The sequence below is a fragment of the Chionomys nivalis genome, chromosome 19, assembly GCF_950005125.1.
Source record: "Chionomys nivalis chromosome 19, mChiNiv1.1, whole genome shotgun sequence".
Classification (NCBI taxonomy): domain Eukaryota; kingdom Metazoa; phylum Chordata; class Mammalia; order Rodentia; family Cricetidae; genus Chionomys; species Chionomys nivalis.
The window spans coordinates 32,414,966-32,439,422 of NC_080104.1; the positions used below are offsets into that span (position 1 = coordinate 32,414,966).

Consider the following 24,457-nt stretch of genomic DNA (forward strand, 5'->3'; position numbering starts at 1 on the left):
CTACAAAAAATCTGTCTCTGGGTTTTAAAGGTCGAACAGGTCTTTGCAAGAGAAAAAAAAATCCCAACAAATTCCCTAAGCCTAGAGGGATGGCTGAATGATGTCACATGCATTTGAACCCCCCCGAGGCTGTCTGAGCATGCTTTCTCTGGCTCAACTTTTGGATCTATAGGACAAAAGGGGTCAGTACACTTCTAGTATAGCTGCATCCATGATGGATGGTAGGGAAATATTAGGTGGGTATCAGTCAATGAAGAGGCTATCATTGTAGCATCTGTCATAGACCTGCACATGGCAGAGGTACAGGGCCCTTACATCCCATCTAAAGAGCTCAGGAACCAGGAAAATTGGCCAACTCTCCCCTCTGGCCCACTTTCTACATGGGTCCGGTGTGTTCTGACAGCCTCACATCTTACACCAAGAAAGGAAAGCATCCGTTCATCAGCTTCAGAGTGAGGCAGACATAGGCAGGTATTGCGTGGCATGACTCCGACCGAAGCTGTGGTGGAGGATGTTCCAGAAAGTGAGCCTACAATACCTCCGGTGGGACCGGAGACTCGGAAGGAAGAGAGCCCAGCAGGGATCTGGGGAGTCACCAGTGGTCCAGAGTAAGCTAGGCCACCAAATCCAGAGGGACTGTAACAAAGAAAGACACAATGCTACCCTAAAGAGAGTGCCAGAGAGGCAGGAAGATTAAGGTTTTGATGGGTTGGATTGATACACAGAGGACCAATCGTATTCCTCTTAACCAGACCCCAAACTCTGCACCCACCTTCAGGACTCAGAAGCACCTACTGTGTGCCCAGCACTGGCTGGAATTACTCAACTCTGCATTCACCTCCTAGGGCTCAGTTGCTGCCTACTGTGTGGTCACCAGCTGGAATTACCCTTGATCTGCACCCACCTCCTAGGATTCATAAGCACCTACTGTGTGCCCAGCACCAGCTGGAATCACCCCTGCCTCTGTATCATTCTCCAAGAACTCAAAAGCACTTACTGTGTGCCCGGCACTGGCTGGAATTACCCCCGACTCTGTACCCATCTCCAGGACTCAGAAGCTACCCACTATGTGCCCAGCAGTGACTGGAATTACTCCCAACTCTGCATCCACCTCCAGGACTCAGAAGCTACCCACTGTGTGCCTGGCACTGGCTGAAATTACCCCTGACTCTGCACCTACCTCCAGGACTCAGAAGCTACCCACTGTGTGCCCGGCAGTGGCTGGAATTATCCTTGGCAAGCAGTCACTGTTGGGACTCAAGGTGTGAGTTGTGTTTCCCTGGCACCTGCTGATCCCAGCCAGGGCCTCTGTACATTATAGGAGCACAGCAAGGGGCAACAGCGAGTTGCTTTCACCAGCTCTATAGTTGAGAAGAACGTCTTTGCACAAAACTAATACAAAGTGCAGCCAGTACCATCAACCAGATGGGTTCGCTTTCCACCACGCACAGAGAATGGCACATCTGGGTCTGACTAGAGCCTAAAGAATTCCACTTCGCTGCCTTCCCCACAGTGCTGGTGTCACTCATCAGCCAGGGCCTGTCACAAGAGGACGACAAGGTCTGCCACACAGACTGTTGTTCCAGACCCAATGAGATGACGTCATGCATAAAGGAGGCGTGGGGCTAATGGAAGAGATTATTGCTCACTGGTATTTTTGGCAGCTCTCAGATTGCAGCACATGGAGACCCACCCACACCACCTCCAGGCAAGCCTGCTCTGGCTGTCCGTCTCCACTCACTGGGATTCAGAAATAGTGCCACCCACGGGAGACGGTTTGAGGCTGGGGAGCAGCCTGTGCTGGGGGAAAGAGAACCACAGGTGTCTCCTCAACTGGCATGGCCAGCAGAGGGCAGCAGGGGGATGGTGGGTTAGAGCCTGGTGATAGATCAAACACCTGTCGTTCCTACCGTGGACAAGAGTGGCCCTGACTTTAAGAGACAGTCAGGATGGGCACCAAAGTCCTCAGACCACCCAAATGGTTCAGAGGTCAACATGACTCACAGAGCTAGGGATGGTGATGGCTCAGCAGAGAGGGACATGCCCAACCTGTGTCGAATGGAGCCAGGGCCCTATCACGACTTCAAACACAGGCCTTTAGAGAAGAGCTAGGTAGAGCTGGAAATGGGTAGAGAAAGAGGATGCTAGGCCAGACCGGAAGTCCCCTCTCTCCCACAGCGAAGTGCATCATATCTGCCTGACCACACCACCAGGTCATCTTCACCATCCTTGTCACCCAGTCCAACTCCAGTAGACAGAAGGGCACAGGGCCCTTAGTATGACCCAGTCATACACAAAGCGAGCGTGCCATCCAGGTGTATATGCTGACGTTTCAAGCCCTGAGGTATTGGTATCAGGTGGCGGGACCACTGGGTGGGGATGAGATTACCAATGTGGAGCCCTCATGAAAGGAACCAATGCACATATAAAAGACACCCCAGTGAACTCTCCTGGCCCTTCTTCCATGTAGGTACACGGTAAAGAAGGTACCATCCATGAGCCAGGGTGGATCCTCCCCAGACACTGAAGCCAGTCCTGTGCTCATATACTTCTAGTTCCCACAACAGTGAGGACTGGGTTGCCATCGTCTCTAAGTCCCCCAGTCCCTGCTATTCTTTATAGAAGCCCATGCTGACCAAGACCACGGCCTTCTAGAGCATGGGCTCTGAGTCCATGCTTCCTGCCTCAAACACTGAAATAAATGAGCACTGCATGATAGAGACAGCGAGTGGGCACGTGGCACAGACAGACGGGTGTGTCTGTGGCAATCAGGCCTCTAGAGGGATGCTAGGCATCTGAAGAGAACCCAAGTTCAGCCACAAGAGCTACGGTTTACACAGACGATCCAGTAAAGACGATGACTGAAACCCACGGCTGAAATCACTTTTACATCAATGATGAAGGACACAGCAGACAACACATCTTGCATAATAAGTATGACCCTTGAGCTCCAGGCTTAAGATGAACACCCTAAATGAAGACAGATTCAGAAGTCGCTCCTTGAACTTCATGCCAAGAAGTCCTTAAACCATGGGGAAGGATGCTGGTGGGGAAAGCAAAACTGCATTTTCCCCTACCTTTTTGTTTTGCTTTTGGTTTTTGGTTGTTCTTGGAGACAGGGTTTCTCTGTGAAATAGTCCTGGTTATCCTTGAACTCAGTCTGTAGAGTAGGCTGGCCTTGAACTCACAGAGATCCACTTGCCTCTGCCCTCTGAGTGCTGGGATTAAAGGCGTGTGCTGCCACTGCCTGGTTCCCCTATTGTTTTTTTAATGGAGATTAAATACACAGTAACTATATATTTAAAATTCTTGGCAGAAATGAAATGTATCTAAGAAGCATGATGATGTTCCCAATAAATAGGATGCTTATAATCTAGAATGAGATAATTATTCACCTCCTGATGAAGGATGACAGAAATTAGATGAATAAACTCAGTGGAACCGCATAAGAACAGAACACACAGGTGAAAGATGGTCATTAGAAGCTGAGTCATCAAGGTGATAAATGATGGGTTCTCACCTGGCAGCCAGTCAAAACCTCTCCATGCAACAGACCCAACTTTGACAGGATAAGTAACTTGCCTCAGGGCAGAGTGAACACATGACCAAACATTCCATGTGAGTCAGAGCACTGTTAACGGTAAAAGCAACTGACATTAAGAGACTCTGGTAATAAGGACCTCCTAAAATTCACTCCTCCATGGAAGCCATGAGAAACTGGCTAAAACCAATAAGAATTAACTTGTCAAAGTTCTAGAAATCAACACGAGAATTCAAGGAACATTTATTCAAGAGCAACAGCTGGATCTCACGAGACAATGAGTATCATGCATTTTCACTCGCTGTGTTACACCGCTGGCACACCCTTCACGCTCAAGCTCCATGGCAGCCTTGAAAAGCAGCAGTGACACAATTACTGGGCGAATTGGCAGCCTGGGAGTCACTGTCAGGTGGAGGTGAGGTTGGGGGTTCTTTAAAGAGCCATTTCCTGCTGCTGCTGCTGCTGCTGCTGGTGGTGGTAGTGGTCATGATGGTGGTGGTGGTCGGTGGTGGTATGGTTATGTATGTGGTAATTTCCTCACTTTTGAAAGGGGAAACCCATTGTAACATACAATGGTGCTCCTCACCGAATGTGAAAGCACCCCACTTCCCAAGTGTGCTGTTTGTTGGAGACAATTACAGCCCAATATTTAACCTCACAGACGCCTGAAGCAGCTGATAACTGTTGAGGGGAACAACAGACTAACTACAAAGCTTTATTAAAGGGACATCCAGAATATTCCTGTGAACACAGAAGGCCATATGCAGGTCTGAGCATACACTCAGAGTGTATAATTCTCTTACCTCTGAAGAGCCTTGATGCTTTCCAAAACTAGAAAGTAAGGATTTATACAGAATTGTCAACAGCACGGCTGAGTATTGGAAGCTCTAAAAGGTCTACAGGAAACCTTCATCAAATGTCAGTCCAAATGGTTTTAAAATACCTATCTACCCATTACCTGACTGGTCACTAACGCAAGCCACGTAAAAGATTTTAGTAGCTGTACACGACAAAAATACAAGCCATAGAGAACTGGCTCACAAAAGTAAATAACCAATAACAAAAAGCAACAAGTTGTTGTTATAATTTTAAATTTTTCATCTAAAGATTATAGGATGCCAAAAAAAATAAAATAAAATGTGGTCCGTACATTTGAAGTACAGATGTTGGATTTACTAGGTTAAGACCATACATAAACTGTTCTCAGTATGTTCAAAGATATAAGAAAATATGTATAAGGAAAAAGAGTCAAAAGACACCTCCACAAATAGATAATACAAATAAACAGAGACGAGGTATAACAGATAAGATGTCTTAGAGAACACGATCATATGTTCCCAAGCTTGATGACTCAAGTTCCATCTTGGGACCTGCATGGTAAAAGGAAAGAACCAACTCTAAAACGTTGTCGTCTGCTGCAGCACATTCCAGACTGTGGCAGGGGCTCAGTTCTAAGAAGGAGAAGAGAACACAGTTTCACGCCCCTACCAAGAAGCTCTCTGCAGCTGACTCTGCTTACAAAGAAAAGCTATGTTTTCCCAATGGAGCCTCACCGGGTATAACAACCACACTTCAGGCAACCCCATGCCCAGCAGTAGATGGCAACACAAAAGGAACTCAATGGATGAATTTTTTGTGGACTTTTTGTCTCAAATTGCTTTCTCTGGGCATTCTTTTTTATCTTGGTCTTTTGCTTGTATAATTTGGTTCATGTTTTCGTGCGCGGCGGGGGGGTTGTTTGTTTTGATGTGTGCATGTGTGTGTGTGAGAGAGAGTGTGTGTGTGTTTCTTGGGGTTTTCTTAGTTTGCTTATTTTTCAGAAAGAAAGGACGTGAAGTTAGATTGAGTGGAAAGAAAGTGTGATCAGAACATATTGTATGATATATACATACATACATATATATACATATATTTTAAAAAGTTGTTCTCTGACCTCCACACACAGACCTTGGCACATGTGTCCTTACATTAAATAAATAAATAAATAAATAAATAAATAAATAAATAAATAAATAAATGTAATAAAGACAGAACAAAACAAAAAGTTCAAAAGAGAAACACAAAAATTCTTGAGTTAACAAATACAATGGCTGGAATCTTTATGTATTTTGTTGGGAAAGAGTCTCGAGGAGCTCAGGCTAATCTTGAACTTGCTTTGGAGCTGTTCTATGTTCACTCTACTCTGACCGAAAGCAACTTGGGAAAGAAAGGATTGATTTGACTTGTACTTCCAGGTCACAACCTACCACTGAAGGACATGAAGCGTCAACCGTGGCGGAATGCTGCTTGCTGGCTTGCTCTCTGGCTCACACAGGCTCATACTTAGCCAGCACCTGAGCCTGTACTTTCCCGCAATGGGAAAGGTGCCGCCCACAAGGTGCAAGGTCCCCCTTCATCAACCCCTCCCTGACATGCCCACAGACCAACCAGATAAAAATAATTGCTCAATTTCTCTCTTTGCAGATGGTTTTGAAAAGAGCCAGCTCCAGCTATAGCCAAGGGCAACCTTGAACTCCTGATCTTCCTGCCTCCCGAGTGCTGGGATTATAGATATGTGCCACCATACTTGGCCTCTGAAATGTGACTACCACTACAGGAGTTCAGTAGTAAGTCTGAATCTGCAGAAGGAAGAACTTGTTAAACTGGATCAAATAATACTAACTAATCTCAGGACTGGGGGGAGGGGGTAGGAGAAACAAATTAACTGGCCTCAAAGGCTTATGAAACACCATTAAGTTTCCAGCTTATGCACATGAGAAGCTCATGAGGAGACCAAAAGGTGCATACAGAATAGGTGAAGGATTTAGATCTGAACCCTTCCAGTTTTTAAGGTAAATGATCTACACATCTAAGAAAGCCAATGAGCTGAAACTAGGCAATCACACGGACAGACAGACAGACCCATGAGACGCTATCAAGGGAGGGATGGAGGGAAAGCAGTAAGGGAGAAGCAACATATCACACCCAAGGGATCCTCAGGACGTCCAGCAACTGACTTCTCACGAGAAGACATGGAGGACAGCGCACACGGCACTATCCCACAAGCTGAAAAAGAAAAGCTCGTGGCTGAAGAATACTAAACCCAACAAAATTATTTTTTCAAAAATGAGCTGTTCAAACATTTCCCTGTGTGATGCCTTGGGGCTGGATAAGAGGCCATCACTGCACAGTACTGTAAATATGCCAAATGCCAGGCGGTGGTGGCGCACACCTTTAATCCCAGCACTTGGGAGGCAGAGGCAGGCGGATCTCTGTGAGTTCGAGATCAGCCTGGTCTACAAGAGCTAGTTCCAGGACAGGCTCCAAAACCACAGAGAAACCCTGTCTCGAAAAAACAAAAACAAAAACACAAAACCAAACCCCCCCCCAAAAAAAAAGCCAAATGCCACCGAACTGTCCAGTGGAAAAATGACTAATAATTTATTACGTGAATTTTTCAAAAATTGAAAAAGGAAGGAAAAATTAAGACACCCCCAGATAAACAAACTGTAGAGAAATTATTACCAGCTCATTGGGTTACAGGAAACAATGGGCATTAGACGGCTATTCAAACCCACATGAAAGAGAAAATAAGTTTGTGTCTTCATTTGTAATTCTTTTTTCCTTCTAATTTAAAAGACACTCACTGAAATGTGTAGCTGCAAACTTGTGCTAATGAGCGCACAGTCTATAAAGATAAGGTTTGTGTAATAATAGCACAGAAATGACAGCAGGAAGGAGGCTGCATAGGAGCAGAGGGGTTGGCTGCTTTGAAATTATACTGGTATTAATCCAAACTAGACTGTTATAAATTAAGATGTAAATTGAAACCCCCAAGGACACTGCTAAGAAAATATATTAAAAACATAGAAGAAATGACAAAGGGATTGAAATGGTACACAAGAAAACATCTATTAAACAGAATGGGAGGCAGCAATGCTGTAAGATATACAAAGCGGCAAATGGCATATAGGAATGCTATCTTCATGATTACAATGAAATGATAAATTAAAACACAGAGGTTGACAGAAAATATAATGCAAAATCCTCTAATTATACAACATCTACGAAGAGATATGTGTTACACTCAAAGACCCTGAAATTAAAAGGCGAATAAAACTGTGAAACTGCCCACCAAATCATGGCTAGAGAAGTCATGCTATTGTAACATGACGTATCATCCAAGGCAAAAAGTATCAGAGATAAAGAGAGAAACTATCGTGATGAAAGGACTGATTTAAAATTCTAACAATCGCAGAGAACATGCTAATGACAAATACTCAAAATATATGAGATAAAAGTGATAGAACTGGAGAAACAAATGACCCATCAGTAACAGCTGAAATGTTAATGTCTCATATCGATAATTAGCAGAATAAAACACAAGATGAACGAGAGACAGAGCACTGGAGTGTGACGAACAGAGACCTGGCATTGAGGGTCTAAGAACCCAATTAACAGTAGAATGCAGGTCCAGTTCAAGGGTACATGCAACCTTTTCCAGGGTAGACCATCTGCTGGGCCATAAAAGAGCCAATACTTGAAAAATATTTAAGTCAGACAAAGACTGTTCCCCAACCACAACAGAACTATGAGCGGAAGGAACAGAAGGGAACTGGGGAAAGTCAGACATATGCAGAAACTAAGCAGCATAATAGCAAGTGATCAACAGGTCAAAGAGAAAGTCCCGAGAGGAATTAGAAAACACTTTGAGAGTAATCAAAGCAAAGCCACAACATATCAAGACATAGGAGATGTAGCTACAGCAGTGTTTAGGAGGAGGGTTATGGCTGTAAATGCTTAAGGAAAAAAATCCCAAACCAGCATATTTCTACATTAAAATAGAAAAAGAAAAAAAATACAGAAAGAGAACTAGTTACACCGAAGGCAAGCAGGAGGAAAATCCTGAAGAGCAGAAAAGAAATTAATAAAATTGAAGACAGGAAAGGAATAGAGAAAACTAACAACAAAAATCTAAATTTGCTAAGAAAGAAAGTAAAGGAAATTCAAAATGCTAAAAATCAGGAATGAAAGAAGGGTTGTAGCTGCCAACACCACAGAAATGCATATGATGACATGAACATCTATGTGCCAAACAAACTAGGTAACAATGAAATACACACAAACTGCCGAAAATGACTCAAGAAGAAACAGGAACTAAGGTTTATTTGCTACTAAAATGATGGAATTAGGAATTTTTAAACTTTCCACAGTAAGATGCTCATGCCCACGGCGTCACAGGTCAATTCCAGCAAGTGTTTACTGAAGACTGCTAATAGACACATGACCTCTTTGGAGGAATATGCAAATGTTCTGTAATTTGGCACTGGTATCTTCCACAACCCTGTTTTGGGATGTGCAAATTATATGTCAATCACATTTAAGCTGTTGGAATAACATGCACATGTAATGCATACATCTGTAAGAATGGAATTCCTATCTCTTTGCTCACAGATTTTATTTTGTCTAATTGAACAGAATTTGAAGGTTATAACTCATGAGCTTTCCCTCTTTCTGTACACGTGCATGCTGTATATGTGTATGTATTTGTGGGGGGTCTGTATATGTGGACGTCTGTATATGTATACGTGTGTGTGCGTGTGAAGGCCAGAGGTTGATTGATGCCTGATGTCTAACCCAATTATCCTCAACCCTTTTTGAGTCGAGGTCTTTCACTGAAGCTAGAGCTTACTGACTGGTTGGTGCCCCAGGAATCTGCCTTTCTCTGACTCCCTGATGCAGGGATTACAGTGCACTCCATCACTCCTGACTTTCACGTGAGCGCTGGGGACCAGAACTCAGGCCCTCATGCTTGTACAGCAACCGTTTTACCAACTGAGCCATCGACCTCGTTATAACAAGTAACTTCATATTTCTTCTCTCCCAAATCTATTCTATTCAGGGAAAGCTTTAAACACAGTTTACAGGTATAAGTTATATTAGGAAGAAGTATCTACAATATATCCAATAAAGGTGCGTGCATGTTCAATATATTCAATAAAGGTGTTTGTTCATGTACAAACACACACGCATCTACACATCTATATTTCCATCTTCAATTTATACAGTGCTCCTGTAACGTAAGATGAGAAATCAGACAATTCAAAGGAATCGTGGGGAAATGGTATGTAAACTCCACTTGCATGAGAGCAGAGCAAACACTGGTGGGAAAAAAGGCAACCCTTTAGGCTGTCAGTAAGAATTTAAAAATGGCATACCTTTCTTGAACTATTGCTTGGCAGCTTATATTCAAATATTAACTGTACTTTTTCTATGACCCAGTAATTCCACTTCTGGAGTTTCCTTCTATGGCAATATTTAGAGAGGCACTTAAACGGAAATGAGCCGAGATGACTACAATCATATTTCTACTAAAATATTAGACAGATATATCATAAGTGCCCCTCAGAACGCTACAATGAAACCCATTACTTAGGATGCTAAATTAAAGAGCGACGTAAGAGAAATAAATAGTCCTTGGTGCGGGCACAGTTTACTACTGGAAAACAGCTAAAACCATGAGGTCGGGGCTGGAAAAGTGGCTCAGCAGTTAAGAGCCCTTGCTGGTCTTCCAGAGGACCCAAGTCTGGTCCCTAGCACCTATGTCAAACAGCTTCACAACCATCTGGAACCCCAGCTCCAGGGGATCCAATGCCTCTGGTCTCCAAGGGTGCCTGCACTCTTGTTTATATACCCACATGTGGACACAAAACCTACATATAATTAAAAACAATAAACATAAATGTACAAAAAGCAATGCGGTCGATCTACTTAATGACATGGAAGTATCTCTATGTTACCATAAAACTGGGGGGAAATGTTCAGTTGGTGGACACCGCTAATTCCAGCACTGAGAAGACTGAAGCAGGAGGATTACGAGTTTGAGGCTAGCCTGGGATACACAGCAAGACTATTTTTAAATAATGGTAATCCTTAGAGAAACATGTTCCCAGGGACTGATTACGCTATCTCTAAAATGTTTGGGATCAGAAGTGATTTGGGCTACAGATATTTTCAGACTCTACCACACTTACTTGCATATGCACCATGAGGCATCCTGTGGATGGGGTCAAAACTAAATGTGAAAATCGTTTGTTTTATATATAGAGCTTGAGGTATTTTATAAAATATCTGGTCTCTAACCTACCACATGAGGTTAAGTGTGTGGTTTTCCTTTCTTGTCTTTCTTTCCTATTTTTGGAGGGAACTGCTTCTTGCTGGTTGGTTGGTTGGTTGGTTGGTTGGTTGGTTGGTTGGTTGGTTTTTGTCTTGCTGAGACAGATTCGGGTAGCTGGCCTCAAACTTGCTATGTGATCTAGGATAACCTTGAATTTCTCCTCTTCCTACCTCCACCTCCCAAGTGCTCCTGCTACAGGCATGAGTCACCATGCTCCAGCTGCTGCGGTGTTCTCGTCTTCTCACATTATGGAGATGCGCAAAAACCTTCCAGACTTTCGAGCATCTTGGATTTGGATTTGGGGATTAGGATGTTCAACTTGTATAATTTTACTTTTGCAAAAAAAGAAAAAACCGAAAAAGAAAAAGAAAAAAAAAGAAAGAAAAGAAAAGGTAAACCTCGCCAAGTGGTGGTGGCACAGGTCTTTAATCCCAGTCCTTGACAGAGGCAGGAGAATCTCTGTGAGTTTGAGGCCAGCCTGGTCTATAGAGCTAGTTCCAGGTCAGGCTCAAAAGCTACAGAGAAACCCTGTCATGAAAAACCAACAATAAATCAAATGTAAACCCACCACACACATATACTTTTATGCAAACCATAGCCAGCTGTAGGCACAGCTGCCCTCAGAGTGAGAAAAGAAGTCAACTTCCTCTGGTTTAATCACTCTCACTGCAGGGGCCAGCCTTCCCCTGCTACCTACAGAGTCTCACCGTCATTTTATCTGGTCTCTCGCAGACCAGTGCCTAGCCTTCCTGCTGTCTGCTCACAGCCTCCTGCCCTCCGGCCTACTCCCTTTTGGGGTGCACTAACCCTGATGCCACACCCCAACAGCACCCCAGATACAGGGAGGACCCTCCCCAGGTACTCTCCCCAATGTCCATTCAGATCTAGAAAAAAACAGGCTCGCCGTAGCATGCCGCACAGAAATCCATCCTCCGGGACTGCACCCCTCAGATCAGGGGAGCTGGGCCAACGTGCCTTCAGCACCACAGACATGGGTCTCCCTAGAGTCCCACACTGTGCTCAGATGGAGGGCACAGGGAGCCACACTTGACATTCTGCTGCGTGACAGGATGGAGTTGGTCTGAAGGACACACTAGCTTCTCTGTAGAAGGAACTGCCTCTTCAGGAACTTTGTGCTTCCCACCACGTACTTAAAAAAAATGATTAAAAAATGTCAGGAGCCCTTCTGTGGCCTCCTTGTTCTGAACAGAAAAATCTTTGACCAAGAAACTCAGGCTACCAGGGACTAAGTCAGAAGGGAAGAGGTGGCAGCCTGGAACCAGTTTGAGGGCCATTTACAAGACAGAATACGCAGGATGGAGTACCTGAAACAGAATGGGGCAGGGATGAGAAGGGACAGCAAGGGTGTACCCTAGTTTCAAATGCGGGCAAACATGCAGAAGGTTGGGCACTGAGGTCGCACAGCCATGCCTAGGACACCGTCACGGTGTTTATTGGTTACCAGAATGGCTTCAGAGAAGAAAATATTTCTAAATAATAAAAAGAGCTGAAAAGTAACGGTTCTGGGTTGATCAGCTCCACACATGAAAATGCATTCATGTAAACACTTACCAGACACAAAAAGAAATAAATCCTGACAGACTCTACCCCCATATGAATCCTCCATACATATGTCTTCAGGGCAAGTCTGGAGCAGAGGTGTAACTCTGTGGTCTATTTTTATACAACACAGGAAACCATCCCATAAACCTGAAAGAACCCAGAAGCCACTGCCAAATGAGGGAGCAAGCCTTGAGTTGAACTTTGCTACCAAGGAGGTGACTTCTGGGATAAGGGGCCTCTGTCTGTTGTCTGAGGTGACTCCATTCAGGTAATGCTCACCCTTCTGGTACTTATTTTATTTCCAAATGATCACAATGTACGGCTCCATGAGTTTCAACACATGTTGAGTCACATGGCCACCACCTGGCTGGGGCGTGATGGGTACACAAACATCCTGTCACCCTCCAACACTTCCCCCGTCTGTTCACTCGGGGCCGCACACCACCCCTCTCCCACCCCTGGCAACCACGGATCTGTTCTCCGTCACTCACATTCTGTCTTCTCGAGAATGTCACAGAAATGGAATAGAACGCTGTGGAACATTCTGGGACTGGGTTCTCTCGCCGAGTGCTCCGTGTCCCACTGCTCTGCCCCCTACCTACAGATGCTAACTGTTCAGGCTGGCAGTTGCAGCCTCTGCTCCTTTTGCACCCACATCTCACTGGGATGCCAAAGGCATCCCCTGTCGCGGATACCCTAACTGAAGAAATCTGAGTTTGCAGCATAGAGCATGTGGGGAAATTTGTGATGCTTGCTAAAACCAATCAAGAAAGAATGAAGGCCCAGAAGCCCTTAGGTGGCACACGTACCCAACCCAACCCAAAAAGACTCACTAGAAGTCAAGAGTCTGACCCTGAGTCTAGACTCAGTCTGTCTTCCTCCCTGCTACCTGTCCAGGGTTCTTTCATGAGCTAGAAGCCCGTGAGGGCACCAGGTTCCCATCACCTTCCCAAGTGGCCTCTGCCTGGCACCTCCACCCCAGCAGCCCAGCACGAAGCCAGAGCCTTCAAGAACACCTGGCTGGAAGCAGGGAGGGGGTGGCACACACTTTTAATCCCAGCACTCGGGAGGCAGAGGCAGGAGAATCTTTGTGAGTTTCGAGGCCAGCCTGGTCTACAAGAGCTAGTTCCAGGACAGGGTCGAAAACTACAGAGGAACCCTGTCTTGAAAAACCAAACCAAACCAACCAAACAAACAAACAAAAAAAGAACACATGGCGGGAAGCCATGGGTCCAGTCATGTTCCGCAAAAAACTGAACTTAAAAATACCACCACGGGCTCAAAAGACACAAAAGCACATTGTTCTCATATCTAGGACTGTGGAAGTCTATGCTGAAGAAGTAAACTTTTGTTCTTTCCTAAGAAGGAAGAAGCTCTCACTTTCACCAGGAGGCAAGCTTCTTCCGAAAGGAGAAAGGCAGAGGCTAAAGCAGAGGCATCTCGCTAAATAGCCCACTTCATGGTGATCCAGGAGGTACCCTGTGACAGTTCGTCACTACCACTTCTGCAAGTGGAGACACCAGAAACATCCCCCATGCCTCCTTGCACCTGAGAAGAGCCTGGACACAGAACTGGGACTGGGACCTCCCATCCCACCCTGACAGTGCAGAGAGCATGAAACTGACATGTTGCTGTGTGTGTTAGGTCAGTCAGCCCCAACCCCAATACTCCAGCAAGTGCACAGACACCCACCTTCCCACAGCCTGTATGCAGGTCCATCAAAACAAGGACCTATCTAGGTTCCCAGAATGATGGTGGCTGTTGGAGCAAACTAGGGGTAAGGATGAGATCTCAAGACATTAATCCTTTCCAAAACATGAAACTGTTTATAAGCATCTAAGTATGGTAAAATATACAGAAATTTACAAACTTGTAGTTCAGGGGTGGAGACAACTTAGTAAGTCAAAGAAAACACAGGAAGGAAAAAACCATGTCCTTCAGATAGACCCAAAGCAGGTGCCAAGTGGATAGACGAGCAACTGAGAACCACAACCAAATCCTGAAGGGGTTACAGAGGCTGAACATCTGTGGTTCAATCTCCTGCAAAGGCCTCACAGCAGCCGGCGTCACAGTAGAGGTTGGGGAGGGGTCACATAGTGAGAAGGAGCCAGGCTTGCCCTCTCACAATGTCCCATTCTTGTGAAAACTATCAAGAACAACACAGTCCCCTCCAAAGCCAAGGACATGGACTTGCCAGTCAACTTCATAGGAAATCCATCTCTAAAAGTTTCTAACACCTTCCAACAGTCTAAGCAGACAGTACATGAACCCCTGGGGGTCACAGCCAAGCACAGCAAGGCTGGATGCGAGGATACAAAGAATGGACTCATGATGTCATGACTGACAACCTTCTGACCACACACGGGGAGGTTGAGAGACTGGCTACCCTAAACTTGCCATGTGCGTGCTTCTAGGACACAAGAACTCCAGCTGTGGGCTGGAGAGGGGCTCAGAGATTAAGAGTGTGAGCTGCTCTTGCAGTAGACCCAGGTGTGGTTCCCAGCATCAATGTTGGGCAGCTCACAACCGCCTAAGTCAAGCACTGGGGGATAAGAAGTCATTTTCTGGCCTCTGTGGACTCACATGCATGCATGCACACATACAATTAAAAATAAAATAAATTGTTTTTGTTTTTATAAAAATCTATGCTTTTTCTCACCACTGCTTTTTAAATTCTCATGTAGTCTTTTTTTCCGGGAGACATAAGAGTGGACATCGTGATTCATTCTGTTAAATAATCCTACCTTCTTCCCATATCAGGTGGTAAACCTGGCACAAGTTCCAGGTCTTAGAAACTCTAAGCCAGGGATGGATGGGGGTGTAACCTGGTGTTAGAACATTTCCTAACATATGTGGGGCCCCAGGTTTGATCCCCAGCATTGCAAAATCAAACAGAGCAAAAAACAAAAACAAACAAAGACAGAACTCCCAAGCATAAGCTGTCTATATGGAAGGAGCCACATCTCACTGGGCCCATTTAAATGATGGGCAAGCACTTATGATAAGGGATGCATTTTTCTTCACCAAACACAATTATACCAACTATGGAAAACATTTGCATCAGGACTAACCTCAAACTCTAATGCACTAAGCATACTCAGTTGAGGTCCGGCTTTTTTGCATCTCAGTCTTGGGAGTGTGTTCTTGTCTAATCTCTGGCATGGCTCCTAGCCACCTGACACCTAGAACAACATCTGTAAAACAGAAAAAAGCCTCATGTAAGAGGACCTTTAACCTCTCTCATTCCAGGAGTCAGTGACGCATGGCTTGTGCCAGCATTAGATGCTAGGAGGACCAGGAAAGGTGATGCCCAAAGAGATATTCAGAAAAACAAGACCTCCCAAAAACCACGGGATACAAAACAGTGCAAACTCATGCCGAAAATGAACCCTGGGAAGAGTTCATTTTAAGCCCCTGTTCTTGTCTGAGGGCCCCTCTCATTGGTCTTTGCCTTGGAACATGTCTGCAGGAACCCTCCAATCATAGTTGTTAGGCGATCACATGACTCTACCATTCTCTTTGTCTTTCTCACTCCCCTAGGCGATCTGTTCCACATAAAATACATCTCAGCTGGAGCCTCCACAAGAGCTCTTGCCTTGGAGTTCTGTTTTTTGTTTGTTTCTTGTTCTGTTTGTTTTTGTGTGTGTGTGTGTGTGTGTGTGTGTTTTTTAATGGATTTTCTTTTTCAATGCTGGGGCCCCACAGACGCTAGGCAAATGTTCTAACACCAGGTTACACCCCCATCCATCCCTGGCTTAGAGTTTCTAAGACCTGGAACTTGTGCCAGGTTTACCACCTGATATGGGAAGGAACTTGGAAATTCACGTGTTCTTTCTCTGCCTGCTCCCTCATCGGAACAGATGGGAGAGATTTTTTTTTCTTGTCTGTTTTGAGACTTCAGTGAGATCCCGCACACAAATGCCCCCGTCTTTCTTCTGGCAATGGATCCACAAGTGTTATTGACATGAATTCTATTGGAGATAAAATCTGCCTTTATGTCTCCAAATGGACCCCCATGCCACTCTAGGTGGCTTGTGTTACATAAGCTGGGCCTTACTTAGCAGCTCAAAATCGGTCATGCCCACAGGGTCTCGTACCTTTTTTACTCCTGATGGGTTTGTCTGGACCTGTGAGGCTCTTAGGCCTACAACTAGCAGGGTCCTTCCCCAGTCTTTTCCTACATTTCAGGACATCTCGGGCCTGACTGATGCTGGGCTGGCCCCAATCTCTACCCCCGTAGGTCTCGCCTCCCTAACATACTATGAACCCCTCCTAGACAATTCTTCCCACCTGTCACATGTGTATACACACATGCAAGATGGAGATGGAGGCCTGTTTCACAAACACCAGACACCAAGGACAGCCTTGCCATAGGGCCCATGTAAAAACTCCGTAACAGGACTTATTTCTCATTACACGATACACTAGCAAGCCAAAATTCCTGGCGTTAGCTTGGCTGTGTAGCTCTGTACAGCCATGTACAGATCCCATGTAGCAAAGTCTAGGAAGGTACTTGGCAAAAGATGGCATGCCCTGTCGCCCTGCCAAATACTGGATGCTGGCATGCATCTGACAGGCATGCCCTGTCGCCCTGCCAAATACTGGATGCTGGCATGCATCTGACAGGCATGCCCTGTGCTGCCTAGCAGTTCAACACAACATCAGATTTATTTATTTACTTGGGGAATCTGGGGATCAACCCTAGAGACTTGCATATATTAAGCAAGCACTATACCACTAAACGATACGCTTAAGCCAGCAATATCAAAACTTAAAAATAATGTGCTTTATGTGAGTGCAGGTGCCCATAGAGACCAGAAGAGGGCACCAGATCCCATGGAGCTAGAGTTACACTTGGTTGTAAGCCACTCAACACGGGTTCTGGGAACCAAACTTGGCTCTTCTGCAAGAGCCATATGAGCCCTTCATCCCTGAGCCACCTCTTCAGCCTCTCAAAATTTTTAATTCGAAAATTTTTTTCATAGTAAAATCGCACAAATTTCCAAAATAGTATAAGGCAAACCCAAAGCCTGTCATGCTGAGAATTTCTACTTCCGTGTGTTTCTTCCCAGAGTCTGTCCACCTTGTCCTCATATCTCACGATTATTTTACATCAGATAATACTTGGCTTAAAGACTGCTGAGTTTCATTCGGGCAGACTCAGTTGACTGGTGTAAAAGCTGAGTCCTAACAAGGCTTGTGCTTGTTTGGTTATGGGCGCCCTGAGGCATTCCTTGTTGTCTCCATGGTTCCAGGCAGGTGATCAAGAGTACAGAGGGGTCCCTTTCCTCCAGCAGGTGAGAACACTCAGCAGTGTGGCTCTGCCACTTCCAGGTCCTCTGATCAGGTCCCTTCCACTCTTCCCAGTTGTTCCAGGTCCAGCCTCGGTGTGCACACAGTTTAGTATTTACTCATCTCCATGGCGACCGTTCAAAGATTTCTCACTTGCCTTCTCTGCTCAGAACCGTCTTCTCGCCAACACACTTCCCCACAAATGCTAACAATGTCAACACGCCTAGCTCTGGCCCAGCCTCTGCTCTGATCTCTGGTAGCCATGGTTCAGAAGGCATCCTCAGACAGACCATGGCAGCAAACATGGATCGCTCCTTGTATCACACACCTGCCCTGGGTGGCGGTCCATTCTGAAAACAGCTGCTTCGTATATTAGGTCTAATATTTTTTAAGAAGAGAAAGCAAATCCAACACTTGATTGTGCCATTATGTCTGGGATTGAACACCTGATTCCTTTTAGAAGGCAATGCTATATGTATAGAAGAGATTACAAAATAAACTATATACCCTAAGAACACTAGTTTTTTTTTTTTTTTAAACCGACGGAGAATTTTTCTTGAAGCAAAAAAACGTTGATAGTTTGACATCTGCTAAGCACCTGTGCCAATGTGGCAGGTACCGGGAGTAAAATGTGTACCTTCAGATACAAACCCATGGAGCTTGAGGCCTGCTCTCCTCACTGACACTAGGCAGAGTCTGGTAGCTTGGGATGCTCAAACGGAAAGCAGTCTCTAAAAGCTCCTTCCGTGGTCAAAGCCGTGACCTTTGGGCTGACTAGCCATCTCGTCTGGAATACCAGCCATAGGACAGAGGAGCACAGACGTGTAGCCTGGACCTTGCTTGGAGGGACCCCCACGCCGCCTCAGGTCTCGGGTCCCTTAGAGATTACTGCAAGTCCTCAGCTGTGGGACATGGGTAGATCGATTCCACCAACCAATGCAGACCTAAGTTGCTACAGTTCCGATATTAAATGCCTCCTTGAGACAGCTGTGTTGAGGCGTGATCCCCAGTTGGGCATTAGTAGAAGGCCGTAGAAACCTTAAAGGGCAAAGGTCATTAGAGGTGTGGTCTTGATGGGACCATAGGACTTCGGTGTCTTCCTGACTCTCCTGAGAGGACTGGGTGTCTCTGTCTTGCTTGCACTTCCACCTTGTGCGCTGCCTTGCCACGGGTCCAGTAAGAGTGGGTCAACCAACATTACACTGAAACCTTAAAAAATGAGTCAAAAGAATCCTTCTCATAGCCTGATGATCCCCAGTATGATGGAGCGCTGGCTAACACACAAGTTTAGCTCCCAACAAAAGCGACTTTCTGGCAATTGCTCGCCCTTCGCACAAGAATGGGTCGAGGTGGGAGAGAGGCAAGCAGTCCTTCTTGGCAACCCAGCTTCCAGGGCATCTCCCATCCCACAGCCTGTGGGCAGCCTAGGGATGTAACAGCTCGATAGTGAACAAAGTTTAACAGCCCTCATAAAAAGTCAAAGCCAGACTCAAGCCTGTCTATCAGGCAGATAAAGACCTCAGAGGGCTGAGCCTCCCTAGCCTGGTACAAGCTGCCACTCGCCCTGCATAGGAGACCTGGGCTCCGGTTTCTCGGGCCGCTTACATTTCAGTGACCTTCCTCTGCCCGGTGTGGCCTCCATCCATTGCACAATGACAGCTGGAACTTAGAAAAGGCAACAGTGGGGAAGTAGACGGAGCCTCAAGATTTCCATGGAAATCCCACATGGATGAATTTCATTAACGCCTCGCTACCTCCTCAACCCAGACAGAGGTTCTAGGTTCATTTTCCTAACTATTCAGAATCCCAAAGGTTCAAAAAGCTACGTGTAAGCAAAGCCCACAGACTCTAACGGCTTCATGCGAACACAAGGAGTACAGGGTATATGACCATGAGTTGGTGTCTCGGAAGCTCTTGGAAGGCCTGGGTGAAGATGCAGGGGGCAGACTCTGGGTGAGATTTATAAGGACACTGCGAAATTCATGAGGCCCGAGCAGCGGCGACAGCAGCAGCCGCCGCAGCCGCTCAAGTTTCCTCCACTGTTAGCATTAGAGTCCCTGGGTTTGTCGAGGGTTATTTACACAGATTATTTCATTTGGCTCACTTTCCTTCTGGTTACAGGTACCGGCACTGCAGTGTAACTTCCCTAATGTGCAAGAAGTGGGCAAGGGTGGAACAATCCTATTATGTGCCCGAGAAAGCAGCGTAGCTATTTTAAAGAATCCTGGAGGAGGTTCTAACTGTTTCCATGTCATGAGGACCCAAGTAACCGACGCGGCCGTCAAACCCGGTCCAGGAAACAATGGGAGCTGTCAGGCGCGGGCCGAGACAAACACTGCCAGGGAATGGCCATTCCCCACTCCACTGCATTCCTGCTTGACCTACCTGCTGGCTCTATGGCATCGGGAAACCTGACTCCTACCAGCCAGCCTCCCTGGAGACCAGGGACCTGGCACTGAACACCCCATCTGTGTGCACGCCCCAGGCCACCTGCCACGTTGCTCTCCGTCTGCTTCCCTCGCCACCTGTAAACTCACAGAGCTTGTCCCTAGGCACCAAGCCCAGCAGAGGGAGAGAAGGGCAAAGGGCCAGTGATAAGGCCAGGGAAGCCAGCAACAGAATGAGTGGGTGGCAGGGCTTAGCAGCTTAGGCAAGGGGGTAATGGAATTCGGAAGGAGGGAATTGCTGTATTTTGTCTACACTCTCAACCTTTGCTTCCTCAAATGCCATGAGCAGGCAGTGACACCATCTCCTCGACTGGCATTCTCTCTCTCCCATTGTACTGAACACACCTTTGGGCTCCGCAGAGCCCAAAGAGGACGGAGTTAAGAAGCCCGCTCCCTTCCACACACACCTGCTGTCCATTTACCTGTGGAGAGACCCCAACAAAGATCTGCAAAGAATGCCCTGCACCCTCCCCGCCATACCCGCTCTCAAGAGTACCTGGAGGGTTAAGTGAGATGGTGCAGATGAAATATTTAGTTCCTCCAGAATTACACCTTAGTTCTAATAAGCTTGCTGTGCAGAAGGCACAAGAGAAGGCGGAAAATGGCTGGCTGTGGTCAATTCAGTGGTCAGCATTTGTATGGCATGTGCCAAGCCCCGAGCTCCATCCTCGGCACAGCGAATAACAATAATTAATATTAATAATAAATATATAATACATCCTTGTAAAATAAAGGGGCAGATAATAAACTACAGGGGCAAAGCAAATGCTAAGGAGCCTTTGATTTTCAAAGAAAGGCTAAGCAGGCGTGGGCAGCATATACCGGTAGGATAATGGCAGGCAGCAGGTGGGCACCAGGCACCTGGGCAAAGCAGACTCTAAAGGCAGGAGAGCCGGCATGCCCACGGCCTTGTTCACAGTGCTTGCAAGCGCCTTCCATTCTCTGGGCCCCAGGGACCTGCCCACATCACAGCACAGCCGGGACCCCAACAAGGCTGTTGAGAACATGTCGTACTTTAAACAGAACCAAATCCGAACAAAGAAAGGCATTTCGAGACTCGTGGGACTCTTGGCACAGAGGTACCCTGTGCCTCACCTGGGTACCAGCAGAGGGGTTTGAAGAGAGGGGAGGCCCTAGGGTTAAGCCAAAGCCTCCATGTGCAAAGACTGCATGCAGGGCTGAAGGGATGAGGGCCACTAGAAGACTGTGTCTGATCCTCAACTCTCATAGACGCCCCACTTCATGTGCGAGGTTCAGACTACAACTCCCGATGCTCTCCTATGCCTCAGGCCAACGAAGACCACACCTAATCTGACATACCAGTGTCCCGGCACCTATAGTACAGGCCCTTTCAAGTCTGCTATTGCCTCACTCAGTGACAACAGAGACAGCCCATATGTCCTCCTGAAACCAGACAACGGGTTGTGAAGGCACGAGTCACCTGGTACAGCCACAGAGCTGGATACCCTGAGGACTTGAGGACCAGCATTCCCAAACTGCCTGTTCACATGACCACACGGAGTGCACTGACCACACTGCTCCCTTGGGGTTCACCCGGCAGTGGGAAACCAGCAAAGGTAACATAACACCATGTGCCCATATTGCATACCAGGATCTTAAAAATAATTTTTTTTCCAGATCCATGCTGACACGTATGCAATTTAACATTTCACCGTTCCTTCCAGCTGACTTGACGGGTGGCTTAATGAGAGCCCAATCCCTCTGCTCCCCTGCAGGCATGGACCCGCCCTTGGGTTTTGTCTCGATGACTGGCAGACTGACGAGCTCTACTTCCCTGTTTTCTCAGATGACAAGCACTGGCATCTTCAGCAACATACCTGTGCCGAGGATTGGGGCAAGCGGGGAAAGGCAGGAGGGCAGATAAACACACGCAGAGTAAAGTCACGTGCTAACAATGGTCTCATTTTAACAAAGAGGCAGCTTGTAAAGAGAGAGAAGAATGCAGAGCAGAGGGGGTCCCAAGCCACCTGTTTGGCTTGGCTCAGGGGTACTTCTACCTGCCTGGTGTGCCATGGTCAGGGAAATGCACTGAGTTGCCCTACCTGGGATTGTGGCCGGCAAGTATGGCAATCACCACGCTTGTCTGCCACTCATCCTGGGAGTGTCTGTCCTGCACCCACATTCATCCTCAGTGTGCCAATCACACTAGCTGTGGATACAGAAATCCCACTCTTCAACCAACTGCTCATGTACAGCTGGGCCGGTGCCAGGATCCAACAAGCTTTCCCCTCACTCTGAAGCCTGGGGTGGCTCCTGAGATGTGACCCCCCCACCCCCTGTGGTTTGTGGCTGCTGCATGGCATAGTCTTACCCTCCCCACCACAGCCCTCTTACAGCACAGTTGAGCTAATTCTAGGCTCCCTGCCACCCTTGCAAGCCCACGCTGCACATGTTCTGACTCATGCTGAGGCGCTCAGAAGCAAGACCAGGAGAGAGGCTGCAAGGCACCTGCCGGGCACTGGGCAGCAGCTGGCGCCCTCCAACCGCAGGCTCACAAGGGATGCAGAGGTAGCTCTGAGGTCTCCCGCTATTTCATCCAATCTCCCTGAAAGATGAACCCAAATGGCATGTTCTGTGAGCTGCTCAGACACCAGTTTTACAATACAGAGTCATCGAATAAGACCCTGAGGTTAAATGTTAAACCCATGATTATTCTTCATAATCAAGATCCACTTTGGTGTGTGGCAAAATCTTATAATGACAAATTCTCAAACGCCAAAGACACTTCACCAAAAATGAAGACTAGGCATCTAACAGATCCAACCAGCCTGGTTCAAACGCTATAACATGCCATACTTCCCCATGTCTTTCAAAGTCAAGTCAAAGCCAAGAACCTCAGACTGTCAGGGGAGGAGACGGACACCCCCTAACCTACCTGTAATGAGTAAGTATGGAGTTCTAGAGGAACAGCCAAGCAGGAACAGTCACTTCTGCCCAGGAGGTGACAGAGAGCCCAGGGCAGTCGCCTCAAGGTGGCCTGTGGGCAGTGAGCCAGGTGAGCAAGGCCCTCTGGACAGAGAAGACATAGTTGTCAAGCTCATGGTTTCATGACTCTGCTGGAGAACATGAAGAACCAAGGCTGAACCTGAGGAGAGCGTGGGGGAAGAGGGGTCTTAGAGGTGCTGAAAAACGAGCAGTCTGGTAGGTTCTGAAGGGCTCACAGAGCTCTGAGTAGGCAGGGCTGAAAGAAGGGTACAGGTAAGGACCATATGGCCATGTTGGTAGCATCTCACCAACTGGTCCCTTGGTCCCTAAGGACCACACCACCCCTACAGTAGTCTATGTCTTCAAGAGGTCATGGATAGTTACATCTTCAGAGCAAACCTTAATAAACAGTATACCAAATTTCCATGATAATCCCAATAAACCACCAGGCAATACTTATACTGATAGCTGTTATGAGAAAAATAAATATGCCAAGTTATGTAGAAGCCTGGCCTTTAACCAGTGGGCTCGACCACAGTAACGCAACAGTGTGGCTGTGACAGCAGTATGGCGAGAGACGGAGTCTAGCAAGAAGCACCTTAGACTTCCGAGCTTGCTTTCCACTAAAAATGGCACGACCTGGGCCCCACGAACAGAGTAGACACCATCTCTGTAGCATAACATTCACCATCGTGTAACCCATGAGACCCACTTATATCAGGAGCCAAGCCCCAGGGGAGAAAACAGAGCCCTAGGAACCCAAGTAGCAGGTTAGCCAAGGCCCTTGCTTCAAAAATAGCAGGCCGCAACATCAAAATTCCCGGAGCCAGTCTCTGTGCCTGCGCCCCAGGCTGAGATCACTGGAGCAGGTTTCCAGGGAGATGGAGATGTCGCGCCAATGCAGTGTGGAGGTGCTGTGGAGAAGCATGTCAAACTGCACACCTGAGTATCTCCGGCGGCAGAGAAGGGCCTCTGAGGGACCTAACAGAGCTTTGCCCCAGCCCCAGGACTCCACCAAGCTCCAGAGCAGTCCCCACTCCAGCTGGCAGCCTGTGCTCTGGCCAGCTGTGAGGCAGGCAAAGGGGCAGCACCGGCTTGTGGGGACTGGGTGGGTAGGGCCCCACAGGAGCTTCCCGAATTGCACATGCCCCACTCCCCTGACTCCCCAGCTAGCCTCACTACCGCCCTCAGGTTACATAAACCGGGTCCTGTCACCGCCAACGGTGGCTCTAAGGTTACACGGCTGGACAGGGGCCAGGCAGGCTTGCTGTTTGTTTCCAGCCTCTTTAACTCTTCCAAGGAGACTTTCCCCAAACTAGAGTCTCTGGGGGGCAGAGGGAGCACTGGCCCTCCCATCCCTTCCCAAGCTCACAGTGCTGACTCTTCACTCTGACACCACCCACAGGCTCTTCCCTCAATGTTTCTGCTGACACAGGGGCCCCCGAGGAGCAGTATCTGAGCTGGGAGGAATGAGACCCAGCGTGGGGCTGTCAGCACCTCCCTTGTTCCTGG

General features: G+C 47.1%; 1 protein-coding gene across 4 annotated transcripts in view; it reads right to left on the reverse strand.

The window, feature by feature from the left end:
* Nucleotides 1-24,457, reverse strand: part of Cracdl (CRACD like) — a 126,374-nt gene that overhangs the window by 80,931 nt on the left and 20,986 nt on the right. Inside the window, exon 1 of one of the 4 annotated variants that reach the window (XM_057751421.1) lies at nucleotides 15,332-15,352. The exons of the other annotated variants lie outside the window; for them this stretch is intronic. The gene's annotated coding sequence lies outside the window, so the exon portion shown is untranslated. Of the gene's footprint in view, nucleotides 1-15,331; nucleotides 15,353-24,457 lie in introns of those variants that run through there. 4 annotated transcript variants of the gene reach the window in all.